Source organism: Eleutherodactylus coqui, chromosome 1 (assembly GCF_035609145.1).
Source record: "Eleutherodactylus coqui strain aEleCoq1 chromosome 1, aEleCoq1.hap1, whole genome shotgun sequence".
In the NCBI taxonomy this organism is placed as follows: Eukaryota; Metazoa; Chordata; class Amphibia; order Anura; family Eleutherodactylidae; genus Eleutherodactylus; species Eleutherodactylus coqui.
In genome coordinates, this window is record NC_089837.1 from 172,795,838 (window position 1) to 172,816,295 (window position 20,458).

General features: G+C 50.0%; 1 pseudogene; it reads right to left on the reverse strand.

Annotated features, from left to right (window-relative positions):
- Positions 1-437: 437 nt before the first annotated feature.
- Positions 438-18,770, reverse strand: LOC136633064 (nephrocan-like; annotated as a pseudogene).
- Positions 18,771-20,458: the final 1,688 nt, after the last annotated feature.

Sequence of the window (20,458 nt, forward strand, 5' to 3'; positions counted from 1 at the left end):
ATCAGACTTTCATGGCATATCCTGTGGATATGCCATGAAAGTCTCCTTTTTGGTAAGTAGCTCTAAATGTGTAGCATAAAAAACAAAGGCAATGTATTATGACTAGAATTACGAATACCATTTCACCTTGAAAAAAATGTTTCAGAAAATCTATTTTAATGTTTACCTATTATACAAATTGATACCATCAGTAAGTACCATAACACTATTACCTAACAACAGAGGCCTAAAAGTTTGTAATGGAAGCCTTCTCAATGCAAGATATAGAACTTGTCTGTCTTCGGCAATCCCATAGAAGAGAATGAAGCAGAAGTGCCCATGAGTGTCCTCCGCTATACCAAAACTGGAATGTGCAGGGCTATTTTCCCAAAAAAGGCTTTGGTGAGCCAATCCCTTTAAGTCCATATCCAATAAATGTCATGGGGATAAAAAGTACTTCAGTATTCTGTATCATAATCCTCATCATCATCTATGTGAGGTTTCCCATTTGATACCTCAGGAACCTTCAGTTTTTTCTTAATTTCTTTGCCTTTGTCAAAAGTATAGGAAGTTTCACACTGTCTTAGCATGGAATTAGAAGACATCCACCTCTCCCCACGGCAATATGGTGGCTCTGCACACTCCCCTTCCTTAATGTCAGTTCCTTTTTCTAGTAGCAATCTTCTAACAGTAAGAAGACTGCAGGTGCAATTCCAGGGGTTCCCATCTAAGTAGAGGTGTCTCAAGCGAGGCAGGGATTCTAAAACTTTATTACCTATAGAAGTGAGCTTATTGTTTCGAAGGTTCAGAACTTGAAGTTGGTTCAAATGTTTTACATCATGGACTCCAACATGATCTATCTTGTTTCCTTTAAGGTCCAACCTTGTAAGAGTAAATGGAAGCCTAAAAGTTGCCAAGAAACAGAAGGATGTACAAAAAAAATGAAAACCCTGTTTTACAATAAGAGTTTTTGGTCAAAGTATCCCACAGAAAGCCTATAAGGTGGCATATGTTGGAGGCCTCCATTAGCGGTATATGTTGGTGAATACTTCTGATGTAGACCACTGACTGAAGCAAAATAATGACTATTGACAGGAGTGTTGAAATTAGTCCCACATCCCAGTTGTGTTGGATAATGCATTGGCCCTAGCTCGTCTACTCCCACAGATGTAATCATTGTGACACATCTGATTGGCATGTCAGACTTTGTTACAATGAGAAAATCCTCTTATAAGGGGTTTCTGTGATTCCAATATCAATGATCTATCCTTAGAATATGTCACCAATTTCTGATTAGTGGGGGTCTGCCATTCAGGACCCTCACCATTCACCTGTGTAAAGAGACGAGAGCACTCAGGTGAGCACTGTGGCCTACTCTTAGGCCAGCGATGTCGCATTAATTCGTCATGTCGCCTGACAAGTGAATGGGATTGAGCTGGCATAGCCGGCACCCGCATTATGACGTGTGATGTTCTGCCTGGTATGCAGTGAAGAAGCTGTGGCCTCTTCAAACAGCTCATTGGCATGGTCCCAAGTGGCGGACTCCAACTGATCAAATATTGATATCAATATTGGACTTCTGGAAAGCCCCTTTAAATTACTACAATTTAATATGAAAACATTCAATTTAATGGCTTAATAAGTACTTACCGTAACGGAATAGAAGTTAGAAGATTCTGCTCCATAGCCAAGTTGGACAAGTGAACACACCACTGAAGTGATTTGTCCTCAAATACAACCATGCCATTATTATCCAGGAAAAGATGTTGAAGGTTGGTCAGGTCTCTCATGTCTTTCTCTGTTACTCTTTAGTCAAGTCTCTGTAATTTAGAGGGTAGTTTTTGAGGGATAGCGGAGAGTTGGTTCTTAGAGAGATCTAAAGATGTAAGATTGGTGACAACTTGTAGACCATCTGCTGAAAACAACTGATTTACAGAAAGATTAAGATTAGAGATGAGCGAACGTACTCGTCCGAGCTTGATATTCGTGCGAATATTAGGGTGTTCGGGATGCTCGTTACTCGTAACGAGTACCACGCGGTGTTCCGGTTACTTTCAGTTTCCTCTCTGAGACGTTAGCGCGCTTTTCTGGCCAATTGAAAGACGGGGAAGGCATTACAACTTCCCCCTGTGACGTTCAAGCCCTATACCACCCCCCTGCTGTGAGTGGCTGGGGAGATCTGATGTCACCCGAGTATAAAAATCGGCCCCTCCCGCGGCTCGCCACACATGCCTTGTGACTTAGCTGAGGGAAAGTACTATCGTGCTGGAGCTGCTGTAGGGAGAGCGTTAGGAGTTAGTGTAGGCTTCAAGAACCCCAACGGCCCTTCTTAGGGCCACATCTACTAGTGTGCAGTACTGTGTTAGCACAGTATTTTTTCTTTTTTTTCCCAAAATTGGATCTGCAGAGCATTGCGCCCTGCAATAGGGACAGAAGTGGGGGTTAGGCAGGGAGAGTGTTAGGAGTTAGTGTAGGCTTCAAGAACCCCAACGGTCCTTTCTAGGGCCACATCTATCCGTGTGCAGTACTGTCCAGGCTGCTGTTAGCAGTGTTGCATTTTTTTTTTTTCTTCTCAAAATCGGCTGTGCAGACCATTGCACCCGGCATTAATACTACAGGGATAGAATTGTGTAGGCAGGGCCAGAAGACATACATTATATATTGAATACACGCAGTGTGGGTGTTCCTTGTAAAAAGCAGGGAAAAAATTCTATTTGGCCTGCCTCTGACAGTACTCAGGGCTCTGTGTACGTGTGTGCTGTGCGCTGAACGTTCAGAAAAAATCAGACGCAACCAGCTACGGTTGAGTGCAGCCTTACGCCAATTTCTTTCCTGCCTGGGAAATACCTGCTCTGCCACAGTTAGTAACTCTGCAACAGTAAATTTCTGTGACACTTTTGCAGGGCCGCAACACAGTTATTAAAATTATTATTCAGTGAATAGACGCAGTGGGCCTATCCTTTTAAACAAAAGGGAAGAAAGTATATTTGCCCTGCCTCTGTCAGTCCTAAGGGCTCTGGGTACGTGTGTGCTGCGTGGAGAACGTAAAAAAATCAGACGCAACCAGCTACAGTTGAGTGCAGCCTTGCGCCAATTTCTTTCCTGCCTGGGAAATCAAATCACTTGTAATACAGCATGCTGAGGGATAGGGGTAGGCCTAGAGGACGTGGACGCGGCCGAGGACGCGGAGGGCCAAGTGAGGGTGTGGGCACAGGCCGAGCTCCTGATCCAGGTGTGTCGCAGCCGACAGCTGCGCGATTAGGAGAGAGGCACGTTTCTGGCGTCCCCACATTCATCGCCCAATTAATGGGTCCACGCGGGAGACCTTTATTAGAAAATGAGCAGTGTGAGCAGGTCCTGTCCTGGATGGCAGAAAGTGCTTCGAGCAACCTATCGTCCAGCCACAGTTCTGCGCCGTCCACTGCTGCAAATCCGAATCCTCTGTCTGCTGCTCCTCCTTCCTCCCAGCCTCCTCACTCCACTACAATGACACATGCTCAGGAGCGGGAACACTCCCAGGAACTTTTCTCGGGCCCCTGCTCAGATTGGGCAGCAGTGGTTCCTCTACCACCAGAGGAGTTTATCGTCACTGATGCCCAACCATTGGAAAGTTCCCGGGGTCCGGGGGATGAGGCTGGGGACTTCCGGCAACTGTCTCAAGACCTTTCAGTGGGTGAGGAGGACGATGACGATGAGACACAGTTGTCTTGCAGTGAGGTAGTAGTAAGGGCAGTAAGTCCGAGGGAGCAGCGCACAGAGGATTCGGAGGAAGAGCAGCAGGACGATGAGGTGACTGACCCCACCTGGTTTGCAACGCCAACACAGGACAGGTCTTCAGAGGGAGAGGCACGGGCAGCAGCAGGGCAGGTTGCAAGAGGCAGTGCGGTGGCCAGGGGTAGAGGCAGGGCCAGACCGAATAATCCACCAAGTGTTTCCCAAAGCGCCCCCTCGCGCCATGCCACCCTGCAGAGGCCGAGGTGCTCTAAGGTCTGGCAGTTTTTCACCGAGACGCCTGACGAACAGTGGTGTGCAACCTTTGTCGCGCGAAGATCAGCCGGGGAGCCACCACCAACAGCCTGACCACCACCAGCATGCGCAGACATATGATGGCCAAGCACCCCACAAGGTGGGACGAAGGCCGTTCACCGCCTCCGGTTTGCACCGCTGCCTCTCCCCCTGTGCCCCAACCTGCCACTGAGATCCAACCCCCCTCTCAGGACACAGGCACGACCGTCTCATGGCCTGCACCCACACCCTCACCTCCGCTGTCCTCGGCCCCATCCAGCAATGTCTCGCACCGCACAGTCCAGCCGTCGCTAGCGCAAGTGTTGGAGCGCAAGTACGCCGCCACGCACCTGCACGCTCAATCGTTAACCGTCCACATAGCCAAATTTATCAGCCTTGAGATGCTGCCGTATAGGGTTGTGGAAACGGAGTCCTTCAAAGCTATGATGGCGGCGGCGGCCCCGCGCTACTCAGTTCCCAGTCGCCACTACTTCTCCCGATGTGCCGTCCCAGCCCTGCACGACCACGTCTCCCGCAACATTGTACGCGCCCTCACCAATGCGGTTAGTGGCAAGGTCCACTTAACTACGGACACGTGGACAAGCACAGGCGGGCAGGGCCACTACATCTCCCTGACGGCACATTGGGTGAATTTAGTGGAGGCTGGGACAGAGTCAGAGCCTGGGACCGCTCACGTCCTACCCACCCCCAGAATTGTGGGCCCCCAGCTCGGTGGTGGTATCTGCGGCGGTGTATGCTTCTTCCACTAAAGCACCCTCCTCCTCCAACGCAACCTCTGTCTCGCAATCTAGATGTGTCAGCAGCAGCAGGACGTCGCCAGCAGTTGGTGTCGCGCGGCGTGGCAGCACAGCGGTGGGCAAGCGTCAGCAGGCCGTGCTGAAACTACTCAGCTTATGAGATAGGAGGTACACGGCCCACGAACTGCTGCAGGGTCTGACAGAGCAGACCGACCGTTGGCTTGCGCCGCTTAGCCTCCAACCGGGCATGGTCGTGTGTGACAACGGCCGTAACCTGGTGGCGGCTCTGCAGCTCGGCAGCCTCACGCACGTGCCATGCCTGGCCCACGTCTTTAATTTGGTGGTTCAGCGCTTTCTGAAAAGCTACCCACGCTTGTCAGACCTGCTCGTAAAGGTGCGCCGGCTCTGCGCACATTTCCGCAAGTCCCACACGGACGCTGCCACCCTGCAACATCGGTTTAATCTGCCAGTGCACCGACTGCTGTGCGACGTGCCCACACGGTGGAACTCTACGCTCCACATGTTGGCTAGGCTCTATGAGCAGCGTAGAGCTATAGTGGAATACCAACTCCAACATGGGCGGCGCAGTGGGAGTCAGCCTCCTCAATTCTTTTCAGAAGAGTGGGCCTGGTTGGCAGACATCTGCCAGGTCCTTCGAAACTTTGAGCAGTCTACCCAGGTGGTGAGCGGCGATGCTGCAATCATTAGCGTCACCATTCCTCTGCTATGCATCTTGAGAAGTTCCCTGCAAACGATAAAGGCAGCCGCTTTGCGCTCGGAAACCGAGCCGGGGGAAGACAGTATGTCGCTGGATAGTCAGAGCACCCTCCTGTCTATATCTCAGCGCGTTCAGGAGGAGGATGAGGAGGAGGGGGAAGAGACACCTTGGCCCACTGCTGACGGTACCCATGCTGCTTGCCTGTCATCATTTCATCGTGTATGGCCTGAGGAGGAGGAGGATCCTGAAAGTGATCTTCCTAGTGCGGACAGCCATGTGTTGCGTACAGGTACCCTGGCACACATGGCTGACTTCATGTTAGGATGCCTTTCTCGTGACCCTCGCATTCAACGCATTCTGGCCACTACAGATTACTGGGTGTACACACACTGCTCGACCCACGCTATAAGGAGAACCTTCCCACTCTCATTCCCGAAGAGGAAAGGGGTTCGAGAGTGTTGCTATACCACAGGACCCTGGCGGACAAGCTGATGGTAAAATTCCCATCCGACAGCGGTAGTGGCAGAAGGCGCAGTTCCGAGGGCCAGGTAGCAGGGGAGGTGCGTAGATCGAGCAGCATGTACAGCCCAGGCAGTGCAACAGTCTTTAAGGGCCTGGCCAGCTTTATGGCTCCCCAGTAAGACACTGTCACCGCTCCCCAGTCAAGGCTGAGTCGGCGGGAGCACTGTAAAAGGATGGTGAGGGAGTACGTAGCCGATCGCACGACCGTCCTCGGTGACGCCTCTGCCCCCTACAACTACTGGGTGTCGAAGCTGGACACGTGGCCTGAACTAGCGCTGTATGCCCTGGAGGTGCTTGCTTGTCCTGCGGCTAGCGTCTTGTCGGAAAGGGTGTTTAGTGCGGCTGGGGGAATCATCACAGATAAGCGTACCCGCCTGTCAACTGACAGTGCCGACAGGCTAACACTCATCAAGATGAACAAAGCCTGGATTTCCCCAGACTTCTCTTCTCCACCAGCGGACAGCAGCTATACGTAAGCAATACGTAGGCTGCACCCGCGGATGGAAGCTACGTTCTCTCTCACCATCCAAAACGGGGACATTTCTGCTTCATCAATCTGTGTCTAATATTCCTCCTCCTCCTCCTCCTATCACGCTGAACGGGCAATTTTTCTTAGGGCCACAAGGCTCACTCATAATTTTTCTAAACAATTTTTATGTTTCAATGCTCTTAAAAGCGTTGAAACTTTAACTTGAACCAATTTTTAGTTAAACTGGGCTGCCTCCAGGCCTAGTTACCACTTAAGCCACATTAACCAAAGCGATTAATGGGTTTCACCTGCCCTCTTGGTTGGCCATGGCCAATTTTTTTGATGTACATTAGTACTGTTGATACAGCAATTTTTGTGGGCCCTCGCCTACAGTGTAATCAAATGAATTTTTAGCCCACCTGCATTACAGCTGACGTTACATCCGCTGTGTTGGGCAATGCAATGTGATATTTCTGTGTACCGCCGGTGGCTTCCTGGCACCCACCCATGCTGTGGGTCCACAGGGAATTATAAATGCATCTGATTCCACTTGTAAAGAACCCCAGTCTGACTGGGGCATGCAGTGTGGGCCGAAGCCCACCTGCATTAAGCACGACATTACTACCTCAGCTGTGTTGGGCAATGCAATGGGATATTTTTGTGTACCGCCGGTGGGTTCCAGGGAGCCACCCATGCTGTAGGTGCACACGGAGTTTAACCTACATGTGTCCACTTGTAAAGAACCCCAGTCTGACTGGGGCATGCAGTGTGGGCCGAAGCCCACCTGCATTAAGCACGACATTACTACCTCAGCTGTGTTGGGCAATGCGATGGGATATTTTTGTGTATCGCCGGTGGGTTCCAGGGAGCCACCCATGCTGTCGGTCGACAGGGACTTCACAATAGGGAGTTGTACCTGCCTGTGTCTATGAATTAAAAAGCCCGGTCTGACTGGGGCATGCAGAGACACCTTGACAGAATGAATAGTGTGTGGCACATAGGTTCCCCATTGCTATGCCCACATGTGCAGCTCCTGATGGCGGTGGCACAGGATTCTATTTCTCATTGCTTCTGTACAGCATTGTGGGCTATCGCCCCGCCCCTTTTAAAGAGGGTCGCTGCCTAGCCGTGCCAACCCTCTGCAGTGTGTGCCTGCGGTTGCTCGTCATGGAAGACGCACTTCTAAATAGACATGAGGGTGGTGTGGCATGAGGGCAGCTGAAGGCTGCGCAGGGACACTTTGGTGTGCGCTGTGGGGGGGAGGGGGGGGCGGTTGGGCAGCATGTAACCCAGGAGAAGTGGCAGCGGAGTGTCATGCAGGCAGTGATTGTGCTTTGTTGGAGGTAGTGTGGTGCTTAGCAAAGGTATGCCATGCTAATGAGGGCTTTTCAGAAGTAAAAGTTTTTGGGAGGGGGGGGGGGCCACTCTTGCCGCTATTGTGGCTTAATAGTGGGACCTGTGAACTTGAGATGCAGCCCAACATGTAGCCCCTCGCCTGCCCTATCCGTTGCTGTGTCGTTCCCATCACTTTCTTGAATTGCCCAGATTTTCATACATGAAAACCTTAGCGAGCATCGGCGAAATACAAAAATGCTCGGGTCGCCCATTGACTTCAATGGGGTTCGTTATTCGAAACGAACCCTCGAGCATCGCGATAATTTCGTCCCGAGTAACGAGCACCCGAGCATTTTGGTGCTCGCTCATCTCTAATTAAGATCAAAAAGATTTTCCAGTTGCTTTAAATCTCTTATAGACACACTTTTTATAAGATTCCTCTCTAAGCTCAAGGACAGGAGGGATTTAAGTAGTCGTGGTGGAACTTTAACAAATTGGTTTCCAGCTAACCTGAGATACTGTAAGCTTGGAAAATGTGTGAAGAAGTTTTCATAGAAGAACATCAGTTTGTTGTTCTCCATATTCAGATACTTGAGATTGGGAAGTCTAGCCACTCCAGTTATTGTGTGCATACTAGAGATGAGCGAGCATACTCGTCCGAGCTTGATGCTCGTTCGAGTATTAGGGTGTTCAAGATGCTCGTTACTCGAGACGAGCACCACGCGATGTTCGAGTTACTTTCACTTTCTTCCCTGAGAAATTAGTGCGCTTTTCTGGCCAATAGAAAGACAGGGAAGGCATTACAACTTCCTCCTGTGACGTTCCAGCCCTATACCACCCCCTGCAGTGAGTGGCTGGGGAGATCAGCTGACACACGAGTATTAAAATCTGCCCCGCCCGCGGCTCACCACAGATGCATGCTGACAGAGATCAGGGAAAGTGCTGTCTTGCTGGAGCTGTTATAGGGAGAGCATTAGGTGTTATTTTAGTCTTCAAGAACCCCAACGTTCCTTCTTAGGGCCACATCTGACCGTGTGCAGTACTGTTGAGGCTGCTCGGAGCAGTGTTGCACAATTTTTTTGTCTGCAGTCATTTTACAGAGTATAGGGGCAGTACTGGTGAGGCAGGGACAGTGGGAAAGGTGAAAGAGATATACTGGCTATATAGGCAGTGGGGTTGTTCCCAAAAAGTTCAAAAATATACAATATTTGGCCTGCCTGTCACTGCCTTCAGTTTACTGCGTCTCTGCTGGGGGTAGTAGTTGGTGAATTAATACCCAGCCTTGCGCATAATTGTTTCCTGCCTCTGCTGAGCGTTACGTACGCGAAGTCAGCCTCCAACAGGGAAATGGAAATACAGTGTATATCACAGGCAGTGTGGTTGTTCCCAAAAAGTTCAAAAATATACAATATTTGGCTTGCTGTCACTGCCTTCAGTTTACTGCGTCTCTGCTGGGGGTAGTAGTTGGTGAATTAATACCCAGCCTTGCGCATAATTGTTTCCTGCCTCTGCTGTGCGTTACGTACGCGAAGTCAGCCTCCAAGAGGGAAATCGAAATACAGTGTATATTACAGGCAGTGTGGTTGTTCCCAAAAAGTTCAAAAATATACAATATTTGTGCGTCTCAGCTGGGGGTAGTAGTTGGTGAATTAATACCCAGCCTTGCGCATAATTGTTTCCTGCCTCTGCTGTGCGTTACGTACACGAAGTCAGCCTCCAACCACAGGCCAATAAGCGGCACATTTAAATACAGCGTTCTGTTACTGTTAATCTCGTAATACACCATGCTGAGGGGTAGGGGTAGGCCTAGAGGATGCGGGCGAGGACGCGGAGGCCCAAGTCAGGGTGTGGCCACAGGCCGAGCTCCTGATCCAGGTGTATCGCAGCCGACTGCTGCGGGATTAGGAGAGAGGCACGTTTCTGGCGTCCCCAGATTCATCTGATAATTAATGGGTCCACGCGGTAGACCGTTATTAGAAAGTGAGCAGTGTGAGCAGGTCCTGTCGTGGATGGCAGAAAGTGCATCCAGCAATCTATCGACCACACAGTCTTCTACGCCGTCCACAGCTGCAACTCTAAATCCTCTGGTTGCTGCTCCTCCTTCCTCCCAGCCTCCTCACTCCATTACAATGACACATTCTGAGGAGCAGGCAGACTCCCAGGAACTGTTCTCGGGCCCCTGCCGAGATTGGGCAGCAATGGTTCCTCTCCCACCGGAGGAGTTTGTCGTGAACGATGCCCAACCTTTGGAAAGTTCCCGGGGTCCGGGGGATGAGGCTGGGGACTTCCGGCAACTGTCTCAAGACCTTTCAGTGGCTGAGGAGGACGATGACGATGAGACACAGTTGTCTATCAGTGAGGTAGTAGTAAGGGCAGTAAGTCCGAGGGAGGAGCGCACAGAGGATTTGGAGGAAGAGCAGCTGGACGATGAGGTGACTGACCCCACCTGCTTTGCTAGGCCTACTGAGGACAGGTCTTCAGAGGGGGAGGCAAGTGCAGCAGCAGGGCAGGTTGGAAGAGGCAGTGTGGTGGCCAGGGGTAGAGGCAGGGCCAGACTGAATAATTGACCAACTGTATGCAGTGCTAAGCTCTTGCTTCACGACCTGAGATGTGCAGGTTCAAACCCCGCGTACGTCAGGTAGCCGGCTCAGGGTCGACTCAGCCTTCTGTCCTTCCGAGGTCAGTGCAATGAGTACCCACTGGGGGGTAGAGTGACAGCTGAAGGCATACTGCCATCGCGACTAGGCGGATTACTGCCCGGCGCGCTCTACTTTTTACCTTAGTGGCCTAGGCTTCCTACCACACCCAACCCTCTGTGCTCTGTAATAAATGAACGGCTCATCTCACAGCCTTTTACTCTAATTAGAGAAGAATTCAAAACCGACAAAACTCAAACCATCACCGCACAACATAGTTCCGTTACACACTGCAATCTCCCTACCACACTCCCGTGGACGTACATTTTAACCCAAACAGTTTGTACATACAGAAGACCACAGAAAATCATTACAGGCCTCTTACATTCTGCACATGTCGCCAAGGCGCCATTTTTACCCGGAACCCGAACGCTGCACTGCCCACCACGCTGTTAGCCACCAAAAACGTAGGTGGCTATGGGTGACGCTGACCCTCACCTGGCTTGGCTCGCCGGGCCTCACAGCTCCACTGCCGCACCCCCTTGCCGTTGTGGCGGTCGACCCATAGTACCGCCCAATCGTGACTGTAAACCTGAGCACTATCTCTATGCCGCCAACCGCAGAGTCTTTGCCCTTGGGGAGACGCGCGCATTTTACTTATCACAACAGAACACAAAATTTGTGCTGAAATATTAGCTCCGCGTGCTGAAAACCCTGAAAGAGCCAACCGAAATTAACCATTAGGAGATTGCCATTGGAAAAACAGTGGCTTTGTCCCCTGCCTATCTGCTTATTCCACCAGCTCCTTAGCGTGCGTCACTACGCAAGCGCTGCGATTGACTGACACTGTAGCTTTACGGTTAGTGTAGCACCACCCGCAAGGCGATTCATTATGGGCATCTCAAAGCAGCCATAGGCCCGGGCCCAGGGTAACGGCTCCAAATTGGCATTAGAACACAGTGCGGCCGGTGGCGCTGCAGCTGAACCCCAGGGGCCTGAAAACTGAAAGCATTGTCGGAAGGGAGCTGATGACGGCTCATCTGTCAGAGGTGGTACAGCAGTGAACTGGAGCCTCCGTGCCCAACCGTATCACATCTTCTATGAAACCTGGAGCAACAGGGCACTAGAGAGTCCATGCCAGCCCGTATGACATCTTGCATCCAAGCAAAAGGTGGCCCTGCTTAGCACTAGAGCATCCATGCCCCCCGGGATCACATCTCGTATCCAAGCTAAAGGCGGTGAAACAGGCTGCTGCAGCTACCTTCCCCTTCTCCCACCCCCGTATCACATCTTATACGAAAGCTGGAGGTGTCCCAGCAGGGCACTAGGGATTCCATGCCCGCCCGTATCACATTCTGAATCCAAGCAAGAGGTGGCCCAACTTAGCACTACAGCATCCATGCCCCACCACACCGTAGCACATCTTGTATCCAAGCTAGAGGTGGTACAGCAGGGTACCAGAGCCTCCACGCCTGTCTATATGGCATCTCGTTTCCAAGCTAGACACTGGACCAGGATTATAGATGTAAACGGGCACCTAGTTACATTGTGAGCCTCGTGTGGCGCAGAGCATTAGGGCAGTGGTAGTGCTGCAGTGCTAAGCTCTCGCTCACGACCTGAGATGTGCAGGTTCAATCCCCGCGTACGTCAGGTAGCCGGCTCAGGGTCGACTCAGCCTTCTGTCCTTCCGAGGTCGGTGCAATGAGTACCCACTGGGCCCACTGGGGGGTAAAGTGACAGCTAAAGGCATACCGCCATCACGACTAGGTGGATTACTGCCCAGCGCGCTTTACTTTTACCTTAGTGGCCTAGGCTTCCTACCACACCCAACCCTCTGGGCTCTGTAATAAATGAACGGCTCTAATTAGAGAAGAATCACCGCACAACATAGTTCCGTTACATCTGCGGGCCACCTCAAGACTGCTGGCCACCTCCCGCAGTCTTGATTTTCCTTTTGGAACTACATTACGCATATATATATTAGTAGGCTGCTCCCTACTTATTGCAATGCAGGACTGATTGATATTTGCATTATAAAGCACAGCCACAATTGATTTATGCTTTGATCAGGGGGCTCATTCACTAAAAGAAGAAAAAGAGAAAGAAATGAAGCCTTGTTTTCTCTTTTTTTCATTCCTCTTTTCCTTTATTTCTGAATATGGATTCACAAGAGGGACATGTATTACAATCTCGGATGCAAAAATTGACACAAATGTTCAACATGACTGATACAGCATCTTCTTCCTCTGATCAGGATATAAAATTATTAAGATATAACCTGGAAAAACAAAAGAGGAGTGAAATTAAAACCTGGTGGGACAGGAACTCACTGGTTAAGTATCTGGAACTAAGTATGATTCCTAGAGGATTGCGCCTCAAAAAAATCCCCACCACACTATATAATGGGGAATTTTTAAATAAATGGAATCAAGCCCTATCCACCTGCTCTTTGGAATTAATTAAATTAATAGTGGACCAGGAACAGATTAAGCTGGACACTCTAAAACAGGAGATTAAACTATCTGAAGAAAAACTTATAAAATCAATGGGAAAAGATGAATATACAAAGTTTTTGGATAACATCAATATTAATATGCAGAAATTGGAAGAGAATATATTAAAAACAAAACGTTCCAAACTTGAACGGGATAAAAAGGACTATATGGAAAATAAAGTCTATGGTTGGAGAGATGGGCTTGCTCATCGCCCTAGATCCATTTTAAAAACTAGGAGGGGTCCCACACGACGTAACTCTACAGTCACCTTTTCCTCCTCAGATCAGGAAGGATCAGATAGAACGTATGATACCTCCAGCTGGGAATGCTCATATTCTGAAGAACAGGACCATAGAGTCCAGCATAAGTCATCTACTTCAAAAAACGACGCAAGCGATACAGACATAAGAAGAAGATATCCATCCAGGAGAAACAAATAGAGGACAATAACATCATAGTCCTCACACCACGGGTTTTGACACAAAATCAGATCAATGCACTTAATAAAGGACTCAATTTTGTTCCTGATATATCTTTCAACCTGTTTCATACTCTCCTGGATCTCAACAAATTTGTCCGCAATCTAATGGTGAAAAAACATTTCATTGAGGGTGCGGGCAGACGAGCGTAGGCGTATTTACGTTCGCACGAGCGCAACGTATAATCGCCCGAGCGATCGTTTTTCACCAATCACGACCAGAGCTAGAAAGCGTATTTTCGTTTGTTCCTACTTTGCAAACGGTCTTTTCGGCGATCGAATATGCGTTGGCGCGTATTTCGGTCGCATATGTTCCATTTTTTTTCGAATTGCCGTTTTTACGCGCCGTAAAATCGCCCATGTGAACGAATACATTCGAAACCATTGCCTCAGATGGTCACGTATATACGTTTGGTCGCAAAAACGCGCCGTTTATGCGCTCGTCTGCCCGCACCCTAATAGTGATGACTCTTCTACTCCAGCTACTAAAGGAGAATTTATACAGGACACCTTTGAGGATTTAACCCCGAAAGACACAGCTGCCCTTTTGGACTTACATCATTTACATAGGGAGTCAGTTACAGCTGATGTCCTTACACACAGGATCAACATAAAAACACCCAATCCTGACTTCTATCCAACACAAACCCGCACACAGGTTGTAGAAGATTTCCAAATGATTATGGAAAAAGAACTGAAGTCGTTACAAGCACAAACTAAGGACAATCAATATGGACATTCTGGATCCAATAATATGACGAAGAGGGAGAGAATTGAGCTATCGTGGTTATCTAAAGATGAAGACATCAGGATTTGTCAGTCAGATAAAGGGGGAAATATTACTATCATGGACACTACCCTATACATTAATTGTATTAACCACATCCTTGAGGATAGGATTACTTATAAAAAATTACAGGGAGACCCCACGACTGCTTTTTCAAAAAAATTGCATGAAATATTACAATTGGGATCCAACTCAGGTGTTATTACTACTAATATGGGAGAATATCTTATCCCTACTAACCCAAAAGGGAGTGAATTTCTTACCGAAAATTCCTTTTTCCCGAGTCATCCTGACGGCAGACATGGAGGTTGCACCTTGACCTCGTAGGGACAGGAAGCAAGAGACTTTAAAAAGGCTCCTCCCGTCTCCCATTCACAAGTGTCTTCTAAATTACTTACATGGACATGTCGTGGTTAATCAAGGAAGATATTTATTTGCTCCGAAAAAAATAACATGGTTAGTTTCATTTGAACATAAACAATAAGAGGGTAGCTTACCCGGACATAACACAAGATAATATGCACAAATTTTCCGCATAAAAGGAAATGTCCAACATAGGAGCCTCTGGGCTACAGATTCGTGCCCGCATAAACGTTAATATAAACGTGTGAATTTTTGGGAGGGAAATACGTGCTGTCAGGATGACTCGGGAAAAAGGAATTTTCGGTAAGAAATTCACTCCCTTTTCCCGGCGTCATCCTGACGGCAGACATGGAGTATACCAGATTAACTCTTTAGGAGAGGGACCACTGCCTGCAGGACCTTTCTCCCGAAAGAGAGATCGGAGGAGAGGTCCGCATTCGGCCTGTAATGTTTTGCGAATGTGTGCAGGTTGGACCATGTGGCTGCCTTACAGATTTGGTCCGGCGTCGCCATAGCCCTCTCTGCCCAGGAGCAGGATACTGCCCTGGTAGAATGGGCCTTGAGTCCCTCCGGGATAGCGCTGTTGCAGGACGAGTAGGCCTGCTGGATGGTGGATTTTATCAGGTGGCTAATGGGTCTCCTAGAAGCCGCTCTTCCTCTGCCTGGCCCCTGAAATTGAACAAAAGACAGTAAGCCTTCCTAAAAGGATAATGTCTGCTCTGGGTAGCATAGCATGGCCTTCCTTGCATCCAGGCTATGGTAGTCTCTTTCCCTATCGTTTTGGCGATTTTGACAGAAGGATGGGAGAATAATTTCTTGCTGTCTGTGGAATTTTGAGGCTACCTTTGGAAGAAAAACGGGGGTCTGTTTTTTTTGTATGACCCTATCGTCCTGGCTTAATAGGTAAGACATCTTACAAGATAAGGCCTGGAGCTCGCTTCCGTGCCTTGCTGCTGTGATAGCTACCAGGAACACAGTTTTAAACGTGAGGAACCTAATTGGAATCTGATCGATAGGTTGAGGGGGTCTTTGCAGAGGCTTTGGAGAACTAGGTTCAGGTCCCATGGGGGGGGGGGGGGGGGAACTGTACTACGGCTAACTGACCGCATTCTTTCTGCCGCTTTCATGAACCTGCGGATCAGTCTATGATCTGCCCAAGGTTGGTCTAGAATGGCTGAGAGCGCTGCTACCTGTACTTCCAGGGTTCCTGGTCTCAGGTTCTTATCTGAAGGAAGTCCAAAATCTCCGCCACCAAAGTGTCAGGATTGGAGACCTCAAGCCCCCTCCAGGAGGAGAATTTTTTCCCCGATCTTATTATAAGTAGCTGAGGTTACAGGTTTTCGGGACTGGCGTAGAGTCGCGATAACTCTGGAGGACAGACCTTGTCTTAGCGTCTGTTCCTCAATATCCACACTGCGAGGTTCAGTCTCTCTAGGTTGGGGCGCAGAACTGGGCCCTGCGCTAGAAGGTCCTTCCTGGATGGAAGGCGGATTGGCTCCGAGATGGCGAGCTTTAGGAGCACCGGAAACCATGCCCTTTTTTCCCCAGTGTTGGGTGATCAGGATCAGCGTGATGTTGCTCTGCTGGACCTTCTGAAGAACTCTCGGGATCAGGGGTATGGGGAAGGGGGAAGGCGTACGCCAGACTGAAATCCCAACTATGGGAAAAGGCGTCCAACCCCTCGGACTTGTCCCTCGGATCTAGGGAAAAATAGGCGGGACATTCTGAATTTTTGCTGCTCGCAAACAGGTCCACCTGTGGACTGCCCCAGGTTTCTGTAATGAGACGAAATTCCTCTTGATTCAGAGACCATTCCCTGGGGTCTAGGCCTCCTTGACTTAGAAAGTCGTCTGTTAGGATCTGGGATCCTTTGAGATGGACCGCTGTCAGGGACTGTACCGTGGACTCGGCCCCTCGGAAAATCCAGGCTGTTAATTTCAGCAGGTGGAAGTTTCTGGTGCCTCCCTGGTGGTGAATAAGTGAAACGGAGGTCCCGTTATCCGAGAAGATCTTAACATGCTCCCCGATGGCCCTAAGCTCTCTGAAATGTGAGGTCTAGGCACGCAATGTCGGACCCCATTTGCCCTGGAGCAAACGCTGCCCCACTTGCGCTCCCCAGCCAGGCTGGCTTGCGTTGGTGACTACGGAGATGAAGGGCTCTGTCACCCATGGGGACTCCGCCTCTAGGTTGCCAGTTGACCGCCACCAGCGGAGGGACCTTGTGACCGCTGATGACACGGGCATTCTGTGGTCCAGAGAGGTTGTTGCCCCATCCCAGTTGCCCAGGGTGGCTCTCTGTAGCGTCCTTGGGTGAGCCTGGGCCCAAGGAATAATACCGACACAGGAGGTCATGAGGCCCAGGAGCCTCGTTGCGTCCCTAATCGTTATTTGTTTCTTCTGGCCGCATTGCTGTGCTGCCAGCCTGAGGTTTTCCTGCCTGGGTGGAGGCAAAGACAAGATCTGAGACGCTGAGTCTATCTGTACCCCCAGGAGGTCTTTCGCGTCTCGGGGAGAAGACTAGATTTAGGGAAGTTAACTATCCACCCCAGTCTCTGACATAGGGAGATGATTCGGCTGGTATCCTCTTTGAGGATCTTCGGCGCGGATGCCATTACCAGGAAAGCGTCCAGGTATGGGACAATGTTTATGCCTGCCACCTGGAGATGCGCCACCATCTCTGCCACTATTTTAGAGAATATCCTGGGTGCCGATGAAACTCCGAGGGGTAGGCACTGGAATTGAAAATGGTGTACACGGCTGCGCATCCTGATGGCAAACCGCAGGTACTTGTGATGTTCCGACAGGACTGGGACGTGGTAGTACGCGTCCTTTAGATTGACGGTACTCATAAAGTCCCCTCTTTTGATCAGAGTTACTGCAGACCTGATGGTTTCCATCTTAAACCTTTTGTAGGTAATCAACCTGTTCAGGCCCTTCAGATTAAGGATCATCTGAAACTGTTGTTCGGTTTTTTTGATCAGAAATAGGGGTGGGTAGAACCCCAAGCCCTGTTCTACTGCGGGGACCTGGACTACCGCCCCCATCTGTAGTACCTTAGAAATTTCATTTCTAAAGATACCCTGCAGGGCAGGGGATTACGTGGGGGCCGGGAAAGCTCAATAGTCTGCCCCCCATCTGGTACTTGCCTACAGGGGAAGGGGTTGTTTTTGTCTTACTCCTGCCTCCTTTGGGGTAGGACCAGCACCCCGTCTTTCCTTTGCCTCGTTATGGCTTGAAGGGTGGCTGAGGTTTGTGGGGAAATCCCGTTCTTGCTTGGTCCAGGAAACTGTAGGTCCTGTCGGTAGCTCTTTTTAGGATCTCCTCCAAGTTCGCGCCAAAGATGTGCTGGCCATGAAACCGAGATGTTACACGGCCTTCCTTTGGAAGCCATATCTGCTTTCCATGTTTTCAGCCAGACCGCCTGTTGCTGATCTAAGTAGAGGCAAGCATTCCAGTAACGCAACTCTAGGGGCCTTCTGTTTACTCTGGTCGTCGAGTTCCCCCAACCAGAGGAACATCGACCTCGCCACAGAAGTCGCTGCGATATTGGACTTCAGCGTATAGGCCGTTGTTTGCCAGGCTCGTTTCATCAAGGCGTCAACCCTGTCCATCAGGTCTTTAAGATGAGGAGTCCTCGAATGGCAGGGCTGTCTTTTTGGCCATTATGGCCACCTGTGCCCGATGCCGCGCGCGACCGCGCTGGCATGCCTGGAGGAGAGAGGCATCTGAGCCTGTGGCCCGCCGCTCTTCCCAGCTGAAAACAACTGCGCCGAGCTGTGGCAGAGGAAGGAGGGGCCCAAGGACCTCTGGTCCGCCGCTCCGACGGTGGACCCTGGGCGGTCAGACCTGTGGCCCGCCGTGCTCCCGGACCGCGCATAGATGCTCATGTCTTTCTCCGCAAAGCGGAGTCCCTCTTTATATTCGCGGGACAAATAGAGGTGTTTGTCCGCGCAGCGCACTCATCCCTGATTACTTTCTTCAGGGTATCATTAACCGGAAACACTGTGCGGTTCCTTGGTCTGAGCCCGCCGGACATGTCGTCCTGTACGGACCTTTGCTCGACCACATCCTCGACCTTCATCGTATCCCTGACTGCTTTGATCGGGTCAACCAGGTCCCCAGATGAGAAATAGTACTTTTTATTCTCATCCCTGGCGTCAGGGGGACGGTCAAAGAGTTCGCCATCTGACAGATCGCCCAGGGATTGCTCAAACTCTGAGCTCATTAGCGGTATGTGGCTCGCCCTTTTAGCGGCCCTTCCTTCCCGCTGAGCTGGGGGGAGACTGGAAATTGATGCCCGGACCTCCTCTCTAACCAGGGATCTAATATCTTCCCTGAATGCGGCCTGTTCATCCGTAAGGATCTTGGAGATACAATCGGGGCATAGCGGGTTTTTTTTTTTTTTTTTAAAGACACAGAGCGCCTTCCCTGTGTTTTTTCTTTAGGTCCTGTTTAGACCGGGTGGATTCCCTGTCCTGCAGAATATACATGCATGCACATAAGGGAAAACCCCCCACACAATGCTAAATCCCTGAGCATAACATTCCTGCAACAAGTAACACTTACAGTTTGCAGGGCTTCCATCTCTGGTTCCTTTATAGTCATGATGCAGAAACACAGACAGAACCAGATTAGACAGATGAATCCTTCTCTGAAGGTGTGCTGTCAGTGGAAGCTTGCCGGGGGGTCTCCATTTTCAAATATCCCACTGTTCCGGGTCAGCTGACGGCGTCTGACGTCACGCCGTGTCATTGGCTCCGCCCCCCGCCGGCGTGCCTGGAGGAGAGAGGCATCTGAGCCTGTGGCCCGCCGCTCTCCCCGGCTGAAACAACTCCGAACTGGAAGAGGAAGGAGGGGACTCAAGGACCTCTGGTCCGCCGCTGCGGTGGTGAACCCCGGGCGGTCAGACCTGTGGCCCGCCGTGCTCCCGGACCGCGCTGACTCTCCGGAGGGGAGGTAAACGGGGAAGCAGCCCTGTGGACCGTCAGCCCCGCTTGTCAGCAAGATTCCTCTTGGGAAGGTGAGAGGGGAAGCGGCCCTGTGGACCGTCGATCCCGGTTGTTATACTGCAGCTCCCTGGAGGGAGCTCCTCTTGCATGTCCCTGTAGGGACAGGAAGCACTGGTGAATGGGAGACGGGAGGAGCCTTTTAAAGTCTCTTGCTTCCTGTCCCTACGAGGTCAAGGTGCAACCTCCATGTCTGCCGTCAGGATGACGCCGGGAAAAGTCCCATTTATGTATGGCCTCCCCAAAACGCACAAGGACTCTTTCCCTCCTCCTATGCGCCCTATTATTTCAGGAATTGACTCTCTATGTGAAAGACTTAGTGCTTGGGTAGACAAATCTTTACAACCACTACCTATGTGAGTACCGGGTTACCTGAAAGACAGCAGTAGTGTTTTGAAAAAATTGGATAAATTTGTGTGGCAGGAGGATTACATTTGGGTAACATGCGATGTTGTCAGTCTCTATACTTGTATACCACACCACGCTGCCTTACAAGCTTTACACCACCATTTGAGAGAGTATAGCGAATACAGTAGTGAACTGAGAGAATTTATTATGCTTTGCACAGAGTTTCTTCTCACTCATAATTTTTTCATTTTTAATAATCAATTTTTCTTGCAATTGGTAGGAGCTCCTATGGGGTCGAAATTCTCTCCCACTTTAGCCATACTTAATATGGCTTGGTGGGAAGAATCTTATATTTTCTCTATATCTAATCCATTCATTGACAGCGTGGTGTGGTATGCCAGATACTTGGATGACATCATTATTATTTGGAGACAGGGATCTCTCCATTCCCATGATGTCACCATTTCTGGTGCCCACTCAGAATTATCAGAATTCCTGAGTTATATCAATAAGAATAATTGCAACTTACAGTTTACCATCAACAGTGATCAGAACAAAA